Here is a 10,762-nt window from a genome sequence, read left to right on the forward strand (position 1 = left end):
ACTGCTCCTATGTACAGGAATATAACTACTATAATACTGCTCCTATGTACAAGAATATAACTACTATAATACTGCTCCTATGTACAAGAATATAACTACTATAATACTGCTCCTATGTACAAGAATATAACTACTATAATACTGCTCCTATATACAAGAATATAACTACTATAATACTGCCTCCTATGTACATGAATATAACTACTATAATACTGCTCCTATGTACAAACATATAACTGCTATAATACTGCATCCTATATACAAGAATATAACTACTACAATACTGACGGAACATTCTCTCTCCTGATATCTCCACTTATCCAGTTAGTGAGCTGCATGTCCAGCAAGTGCCAAATTGCAAGCGACTTAAGCAGGGAAGGGGTTAATACCCTGTGTCACATTATAGGGATAATTACACTAGTACTCCGTGGTCTTAAAAGTGTTTTGAAATCTCTTTCAAGTAGGATAAATAGTTGTCACCGTGTCGGGGGGAAGACGACATTCCTGCGCCGCTTTTAGAAAGGTTACATCACTGACAAGTCAGGCATCGCACTCCGCCATCCGCCAAATGACTGAAGTGTCATAAATATTAGGATTGGCCCTAATTCAGCAACACTTGCACTATGTAATATTTCAAAATGAAGGATTCCAGCTCACACTCAGTGCAGGGGTCCCGCAGGGATATTGGGGGTTTCCTGCATTAAACATTAACTATATAATACACATTATACACAATATATTTGTCACGAAAGAAGGTAGGGATAAGTGCAGCCCTAAACCCCACCCCACCTCTGTCCCTGCCTACTTGCGCGGCCTGTCCTAACCGGCGGCGTACAACTTGGCGGCAGTCCCTCACTTAGATATGTGCAGGGGCCTAAGAAGATAACAGAAATACCGTAAAAGAGTCAGACAAGCCAAAGTCAAAGCCAGGAGGTCACACAGGTACAGAGGGAGCAATCCGATAACCAAGTCAAAACAGAATCCGGAGTCTGAAGCCAAGAGGTCACGTCAATTCCAGGGAGGTTACAGGTCAAGGTCAAAAACAGAGCTGAGATCCAGAACACACAGAAGGCACAATATGAAAATGCTGGTGAGGGTAGCAAGACCATTCAGAGGCAACCTGTGGCCAGCAGGCTGCCTGTTTAAATAGCCGAACAAGTGGGTCACATGACATGGCCAGCGTCACGTGACCCAAGTCCAGCCCAAACCATCTGAGTGCTGATGATTTGTGATCGGCGCTCAGCACTTCTTTCAGCTAGGAGGATGCTGGCTGCGCTGAGGAGGCGTAACGCAACCCGTTACAGTACCCCTCCTTCCACGAGGGGCCACCAGACCCATAATTACTGGAGTGTTTTTTTTCCGGGTGAGTAGGATGGAATCTTCTCACCATCCTAGCAGCATGCATCTTACTAGCCGGCACCCAAGACCTCTACTAAGGACCAAAGTTCTTCCAATGGACCAAATATTGCAGACACTATCGGACCTTACTAGAGATCTCGAATTCTGGTTGACCGGCCACCTCCACCACCTTTGAAGGGGATACAGGCGACACATACTTTTTAAGTAAAGACTTTTGAAAAGCATTATGGATATGAAAGGAGTCGGGTAATCTTAATTTAAAAGATACAGGATTGATAATGCCCACAATCTCATAAGGCTCAATGAATTCGAAGGTACCTTCAAAGACAAATTCTTGGTGGACAACCACACTTTATCACCCATCCCAAAATCTACTCCTCGAGAGCGCTTTTTATCTGCGTTACTTTTCTGAATCTCCTGGGCTTTTCTCAGGTTCGACTGAACCTGGGCCCAGACTGAGCACAGTTCTCTAGCCATTACATGAACCTCTGAAGTTTGCGAAGAGGACAGCGAAAACTAACTAAATCGCGGATGAAAACCAAGATTACAGCAAAAAGGAGACATACCAGTAGATTAATTCACCTGGTTGTTAATGGCGAATTGAGCAAGAGGAAAATGTTTCACCCACAGCTGTCGGTTATCAGAGACATAGCACCTTAAATACTGCTCTCGAGACTGGTTAAAACGTTCAGTTTGACCGTTGGTTTCCGGATGAAAGGCCGAAGAAAAAGACAAAGAGATGTTACATTTACAGCAAAAAGCCCTCCAAAACCTTGAAACAAATTGGACACCTCTATCCAAAACCACATTCTCTGGGATTCCGTGTAAACGTTTAACATGATCAACAAACAGGAAAGCCTGAGTCTTAGCATCAGGCAATTTTGTCAGAGGGATGAAGTGTACCATTTTACTAAATTTGTCCACCACACCTACACAACTGACTTACCCTCAGAAACCGGTAAGTCGGTGATGAAATCCATAGAAATATGAACCATGGTCTATTCGGGATGGGCAGTGGTCGTAACTCACCCACAGGACGGGACCTAAGAGTCTTGGACCTGGCACAAACCTCACATGTGGAAACATATGAGTGGACATCTCTAGAAAAGGAAGGCCACCAATAAAACCTGGAAACAAGTTCCTTGGTGGCAATAATACCCAGATGTCCACTAAAAACAGAGTTGTGGCACTCACCCAACAGTCGGAGACGTAAATGACCAGGGAAAAATAATTTTATTTCAAGACACGGAGGCTCATATTGCTTAACTCTTTCTTTACTTCTCACAATAGCAGCAAAGAATTAAACAACCAAAATCCACCAATGGGCAAACAGCCCTCCCCTTAGTCACAGTATAAAGGGACAACCCCTTAATCCATCCTCCTCTTTCTTTGCTGCTGCACAAGCTAAGTATTCCACCCTCCTGCTTGCAGGGGTGGTGGTATCATTATTAGATGTAATTTTGCGGTTTTATCCCCTATTTGTTATTACCCCCTGATGGTTCATTGCCAATTTTGTCCGTTAGAGCTGTGTACCTTAAGGTTTTGGGTTGTTTTTTCTTCCTTACAGGTTAACTCTCCCTCCCCCCCCCCCCCCTTTTCTTCCCGTTTTACCTTCGGGGATCGGGGGGTCCCTTTTCTTTCTGTGTCCCTGCTGAGGATCGGGTCGGCGGTTAGCTTCTCCGCCGCTCCGTTCGCGTCCGAGATCTCATCTCGCGGGATCTCGGCCGCCATCTCGTCTTCCTCGGTTTCTTCCCGCCGCTCCGGCTGCTGCGTCCGAAATCTCGCGATAGTGGGCGGGATTTCGGACGTCTTCTGGAGTGAGCTGCAGTAAGCATTCAGCGTGTGGCCTCTCTCCCGCTTCAGTCCGGAACGGCGGCCCCTCCACAGCACAGAGTGACTAGCTCTGTTTGCTCTTCCCCAGCTTGGTGTAGGGTTAGTTAATTAATGGCATCAGTTGTTCATTGAGGGGGCGATTTGGTACCTGATATGTCTGCCCAAAAGGCACCACCGGCAGCACTTGGGACCCCCTCTATTGGGGATTCACCTTGCCCCCCACAAAATTTGGGTAATGCCCCATCCCCTAGGGGGCCTGCTCCGGTACCAGCGGATCCTCAGGCTCTATCCCTGCAGAGATCTATATCTGAGGCCATTATCTCTGCAATGGGCTCTATGTCCTCGGTGTTAACACACTCTATATCCCAGGTCCTGATCGCCAATACCTCATCTACGGTGGCACCTAGCCCCATGCCCTTACCAGCCCCTATTGCCTCCAGAAATGATGTGACTGATGGCGTTGTTCCATCCAATGACGGCGCGCCTCGGCTGCGCAAAAGAGCCTGTCCGCGCCAGGCAGAAAAAGCACGGCATTGGAAATCTGCTCGGTCCCACCCCGAGCTAGTATCTGATTCTAACGGAGAATCTGAGGAGGAGGCTTTGATTGATTCGTATAATAATTCGGAAGAATTTGATGAGGATGATATGTCACCTGCACAAGGGACGTCTGTCTCCTTTTCATCCGTACCTCAACGGCCGTTAGAGGTCGATCCGGCGGGCCAGTCCCAATCAGTTTCCCTTTTGGATCCGGCAGGGGAGGCTCTCTTTGACCCGGACTCTTTACACCATCCCAGGTCCGCGGAATGGCTTCCGGCTCCCCACATTGCTAATTACTTGGAGTCCATGGTACGCAAGCCCCTTAGCAAGGAGGCACGAAACAAACTCCGGGCAGAATGCCCTCGCCCGGCGATACCTAATAAAGTGTGCGAAACGCCGGTCGTGGACCCAAAGATGGTCCAATTCTTGTCTAAAACAGGGTTTAGCCCCAAGAGAGGCCTAGACTCGGCCCTAAAAGCTTGTCAGGACAAGTTGCTTGATATTTTGGGGCCCCTGACAAAGATTTTCGATTTGGCGGAAGCCGCCAAGGCTGAAGGCCGTATGGTCGACCCGGAGGATCTCCGTGGCTGGACCCAAAGAGCCATTTGCATGGCAGGTAATGCAAATACCTCCCTCAGTATTGAGCGGTGTAAAGCCATTTTGTTAAAAATTGAGCCAAAATTGACCAATATGGCCCTGTCGGAGTCTGGTAAGGATGCCCAAGGTTTCCTCTTCGGGGATCCTTTCATTAAGGAACTAGGAAAGTTTGTAGGCACCTTTACCGCATTGGATAAAGCCCAATCATCGATGCGTAGGGTTTTTAGCGGTAGGGTTTCCACCAGGGCCGGCAGTTCGAGGGGCCGTCTGTCCGGCCGGTCCTCCTTCCAGACCCGTGGTTCGGGTCAAGGCTCCTATTCATCATACCGCCCGCCTGCCAACGAACAGAGACACCAGCCGTCATTTTTCCCTACCCGTGGTACTTCCGGACGGGGAAGACCTTACAGAGGAAACCCGAACCTCAGACGCCCATTTGGTAAGTCTACCTCCCCTTCACCCTTTTTCGGAAAGTTGTGTAGGGGGCAGACTCCAACATTTTATTCATGCTTGGGAGCTCATTACCAACGACTCCTGGGTGTTGGCCACGGTTCAGGGTTTCCACATAGAGCTTGTCGCCCCTCCGGGGCTTCCAATTCCGCCTCCTCCCACGTTCCGTTCTCAGGAATCCCAGAATCTCATAGATATAGAGCTGCGAGCCTTGTATCTCAAGGGGGCTGTAGAGCCGGCTCCTCTCAATCACATTGGGGTGGTCAGCAGTATTTTCTTGGTGGAGAAAAAGGGAGGTCAATTCCGCCCCGTTATCAACCTCAAGGCACTGAATGTATTCGTCAAATACAGGCATTTCAAGATGGAGGGCATCCATCTCCTAAGGGACATGCTACTCCCGGGGGACTGGATGGCCAAGTTGGATCTCAAAGATGCCTACTTGACGGTTCCGATTTCTCCTCCTTCCAGGGATCTTCTGCGCTTCCATTGGCAGGGGACGGTTTGGCGCTTCTCGTGCCTCCCCTTCGGTCTCTCGTCCGCCCCCTGGTGTTTCACCAAACTGATGCGTCCGGTGGTGGCTTGGCTCCGCTATCGTGGGGTGAGACTGATAATCTATCTGGACGATATTCTGATTATGGCGGAGGACCGCCCCTCGCTACTCTCCCACCTACAGATGTCGGTTCATCTTCTTTCGGCTCTAGGCTTTATTATCAATCGGGAGAAGTCTTGTCTAATTCCTTCCCAGTCCATGGAGTTTCTCGGATTCCAGTTGGACTCTTTATCCCTGACTCTCAGTCTCCCTCCTGCGAAGGTGCGCTCGATCCGCAAGGAGTTACGTCGCACTCTAACCCTTCCGCAGATTTCTCTCCGTCATTTGGCCAGGGTGATAGGTCTTTTGTCATCCTCCATTCAGGCTATCTTCCCGGCTCCCCTTCATTATCGGGCCCTGCAGCGCCTCAAAATCGTTCACCTGCATGCCGGGGCCACTTATGCGGACCTTATCTCTCTGGATCTGGAGACGAGAGACGAGTTGAAGTGGTGGATTGCCAACCTCTCTGCCTGGAATGGCAGGGCTCTGTTCGGCCCCCGTCCGGATATTGTAATAGAGTCGGACGCCAGCCTTCATGGTTGGGGCGCTCATTGCGAGGGTGTTTCCACGGGAGGTCCTTGGTCCACGGGGGAGTCCCACTTGCACATCAATGCTCTGGAGCTTCTGGCGGGTTCCTTTGCGGTCCGCAGTTTCACCAGCGGGAGGGCCACGGCCTGCATTCGCCTTCGCATGGACAATATCTCAGCCGTCCGTTACATCAATGCCATGGGGGGTACCCGTTCGAGGATGTTGACGCACCTGGCCAAAGATTTTTGGGATTATTGCCTGTCCAATGGAGTTTCGGTAGTGGCGGAATACCTACCGGGTTTTCACAATACGCTGGCCGATTGGAGCTCTCGCTACATCTCAGACGCCAGCGACTGGAGATTAGACGGGGAGATATTTTCCTCCATCGAATCTCTCTGGGGCCCGTTTTCGATCGACCTTTTCGCGTCCCGTTGGAACGCCCAACTGCCCAGATACTTCAGTTGGAGGCCGGACCCGTCCGCGGAGGCAGTGGATGCCTTTCTCCAGTGTTGGTCGACGGACGTGATGTATGCTTTCCCACCGTTCTCGATGATTCCTCGGACCTTGGCCAAGATTCGTCTTCAAGTCTCGGAGCTGGTGCTGATTCTTCCTTTTTGGAGCGCTCAATCGTGGTTCCCACAGCTGTTGGAACTTCTGGTGGAGATTCCCAGATTGCTTCCCTCCCGGACATCGCTGCTACTGGACCCACTGAACCATCCTCATCCGTTGATTCTGGAGGGGTCCCTACGTCTTCTGGCTTGCAGGGTGTCGGGTTGTCCTGGCAGACCGAGGGACTTTCGGAGACGGCTATTTTCCTTTTGGAGAGCGCATGGGCCCCGGGGACCAGAAGAGCCTATAGATCGGCTTGGCGATCCTGGGCTGGTTGGTGCAGCCTTCGGAACCTGGATCCCACTACGGCCGCTGTAGGCCATGTGGTTCAGTTTCTTAGTACTCTGTTTGAGGAAGGTAAAGCCTATCGGACTATGAATGTGTTTCGATCAGCCATTTCGTCCGGTCATAGGGGTTTTGATGGCTGTGCTGCCGGACGTCATCCTTTGGTGTGTCGGCTACTTAAAGGTTCCCGCTTCGCACGTCCTCCCAGACCTCGGTTTTCTAGTTCTTGGGACGTTTCGTCCGTTTTGTCTTTCCTGTCGACTTGGCATTCCAACGAGGATTTGTCCCTTCGCCAATTGTCGGCGAAATTGGTCACTCTCTTTTGCTTGATCTCGTGTAAGAGGGTCTCGGATGTCCGGGCGTTAGATTTTGACGCCCGGTCTTTTACTCCGGAGGGTGTGACGTTCAATATTTCCCAACGTACTAAGACCGGCATCACTTCGGTCTCTTACCCTGTTTTTCCTTCTTCGGTGGCGCTCTGTCCTGTCGCGTGTCTGAAGGAGTACGGGTCCAGGACTCGGTCCTTACGGTCATCCTCTACTGCCCAGTTGTTTATTTCTTTCCGTAGGCCTTTTGCTCCGGTTACCGTGGTTACTCTATCGCGTTGGGTGAAGTGGATTCTATCTCTCTCGGGTGTTGATACTTCCATTTTTACGGCGCATTCTGTTCGCGGCGCTTCCGCGACTTCCTTAACTCTGTCTGGTGCGCGCCTGGAGGACGTCATGAGGTTGGCGGACTGGTCGCGTGTCTCCACGTTTAGGGAATTTTATTTTAGGCCGGATCCGCATGTTTTTGCTTCTATTGTGGATCGACTTTGAACTAGCAATATGAGCCTCCGTGTCTTGAAATAAAATTGGTTGATTTTCCTAAAATATGACGTAAAGTCATGATTTTATGAAAGACACGGAGGCGAGTATTGCCCCGCCCGTGTCTTATCCCTCCCTGGGGTGCTGTTGTTTATGTTTATTTATGCATATATTTATATTTATTGGGTTGTGTGCATGTATTTATGTTTATTGTTATTTTGACTGCTAGTTTGTGCATACATTCTTTCAGTTTTTCTTGCCTTGTCGGCCTCTGTGTCGCTGCTATAGGATTTCCGCATGGTGTTGCTGGAGATTATCTGTTTGTTTCTCTTTTTAAGGTTGATCTCATCCAGTTCGTTGAAGAGTGGTGTGGATCCTCTGCGGTCTCCATTTACCGTTTTTTCTTCAAGTCGGTGGTTCAAGGCGTGTTGGTCTTGCGTTTGAAGTTTCTCCTGGTTCCGGTTGTTCCTGTTGATTCGTTGATGGAGTTGTGAAGACAAAGAAAGAGGAGGATGGATTAAGGGGTTGTCCCTTTATACTGCGACTAAGGGGAGGGCTGTTTGCCCATTGGTGGATTTTGGTTGTTTAATTCTTTGCTGCTATTGTGAGAAGTAAAGAAAGAGTTAAGCAATACTCGCCTCCGTGTCTTTCATAAAATCATGACTTTACGTCATATTTTAGGAAAATCAACCAATTTATCACTAGGAGATTGTACCGGAGCCAAGTTTTGTTCCGCAGAAATTTCAGTCGTCAAATCAGCGGAGTACGAAGCCACAATGCCTCCTGCTGGCAATATAGGTTCAGGTGGAGTGTCAGGAGGTTGGAAAGCACAGACACTTCGGGACAGGGCATCAGCTTTAATAGTTTTACTTCCTGGCCTGAAAGTAATACAGAAATTAAAACATGTAAAGAACAATGCCCATCTAGCCTGCCTGGGATTTAAACGTTTAGCAGACTCCAAAAACATGAGATTTTTATGGGCAGTAAGAACTGTAACACGATGTAGGGCCCCCTCCAAAAATGACATCACTCCTCAAAGGCCCACTTAATAGCAAGCAATTCTCGGTTCCCAATGACAAGGCAAAATTATAGTCGATAAAATTAGAGGCGTACCCAGAATCAATGAACGCCTTTCCAGACCCTTTACACATGCCCAAAGAAATAATCACCGGCAACAATACTTTTTCTTTTACTACCTCTGGGAGTACCTTATCCTTCTGATCACAAGGCCTGGAGGATCTTTTGGAGGAAGACGTAGCCAGTGATCAGATTCTCCACAGTAGAAACAGGCACCCTTTTGACGTCTAAGATCCCTCCTGGTCATCCCAAGTTGCATGGGTTCTTCTGAATTACTTTCCAACTTGACTCTCAAGGGTGAAGAGTCCAGTTTGACCACCACCTGTGGAAAAGTCAGAAGTTCTTGCCGTCTTTCCCTAATAAGTCGTTCTAGTCTGACAGCTAGGGTCATAGTCTGTTCTAAAGTGTCAGGGGTGGGATAACAGACCAACATGTCCTTCAGTTCATCGGAGAGTCCAGTCCTGAATTTACACCTAAGTGCATTCCAGCCAGAGGAAACGCACCATCTCCGGAATTGGGTGCAGTACTCCTCAACAGGTCTGTCCCCCTGACAAAGCGACTTTAACTGGGACTCTGCCACCGTCGACCTATCGGGTTCATCATAGAGGACTGAAAAAATGCTTCAACGGTAGTTAGGCAGGGGGAGTCCACGGGGAGGGAGTAGGCCCATTCTTGCTGATCTCCCTGCAGCAAAGAGACGATAATGCCTACCCTTTGCTGTTCGTAACCTGAAGAATGTGGACGTAAACGAAAATAAAAGCTTGCAGCTTTCCTGCTGCTGTAGCCTCTCCGCCAAATCTTGCACCATTTGGGCGAGACTATGTACCTGGTCCCTAAGTACTCGCATAGGGTCCACGGTATAGGTAAGGCCTGTGAATCTGCCACGAAAGAAGGTAGGGATAAGTGCAGCCCTAAACTCCACCCCACCTCTGTCCCTGCCTACTTGCATGGCCTGTCCTAACCGGCGGCGTACAACTTGGCGGCAGTCCCTCACTTAGATATGTGCAGGGGCCTAAAAAGATAACAGAAATACCATAACACAGTCAGACAAGCCAAATTCAAAGCCAGGAGGTCACACAGGTACATTGGGAACAATCCGATAAAGTCAAAACACAATCCGAAGTCAGAAGCCAAGAGGTCACGTCAGTACCAGGGAGGTCACAAGGCCGAGGTCAGACACAGAACCATGGTTCAGAACACACAGAAGGCACAATATGAAAATGCTGGTGAGGGTAGCTAGACCATTCACAGGCAACCTGTGGCCAGCAGGCTGCCTGTTTAAATAGCAGAACAAGTTGGTCACATGACATGGCCAGCGTCACGTGACCCAAGTCCAGCCCAAACCATCTGAGCGCCGATCAATTGTGATCGGCGCTCAGCACCTCTTTCAGATAGGAGGATGCCGGTCGTGCTGAGGAGGCGTGCGCGGCCGGGTCCTCCCTGCCCCCTGGTCCCCATAGAGACGGCTCCTGCACAGATGCGGGATGCCAGCGCCGCCGGCTCCCCGTTACAATATTAATAATTGATTGCTACAGGTGAATGCATGTATTTCACATCTACTCTCCATATGCTGGTCTCATCCTTCCCCTAATTTCACCAGTTAACCCTTTCACGACCGCAATCTGTATATATACGTGATAGCTGCACATACCCCGTGCAGCTACCACGTATATATACGTTCTGGCAGCTCTTTAATCCAAGCGCTGCAAAGCGCTTGGATTAAAGCTTCTGCCCCTGCCCTGTATGCTGTCACGGACAGCATACAGTGCAGTAATGCCGGCAAGGGACCAATCGGAGTGGCCCCTTGCCGGCAATCGATCCGATTGGTTAGTCTGTGCAGACTAACCAATCGGATCGCGGCAGTGGAAAAATGCCGGTTTCAGGCTCTGATCTGCGCTCTGCAGATCAGAGTCTGAAAGCCGATAGTGTTCCTCATGCCCCCCGATCCTCCAAGCCTTTGGGGCCCCTCTGTGGTCCCCCCCCCCCCCCCGATCTGTGCCTCGCTGATCTGTGCCCAGCCGGCGCTCATCTCCTTCCTGCCCTGAGATTGGCATGCGGTCCGCCCCCTCCCCGCCCCCTGCATTAATTTTCTGGC

Source organism: Bufo gargarizans, chromosome 10 (assembly GCF_014858855.1).
Source record: "Bufo gargarizans isolate SCDJY-AF-19 chromosome 10, ASM1485885v1, whole genome shotgun sequence".
Classification (NCBI taxonomy): Eukaryota; Metazoa; Chordata; class Amphibia; order Anura; family Bufonidae; genus Bufo; species Bufo gargarizans.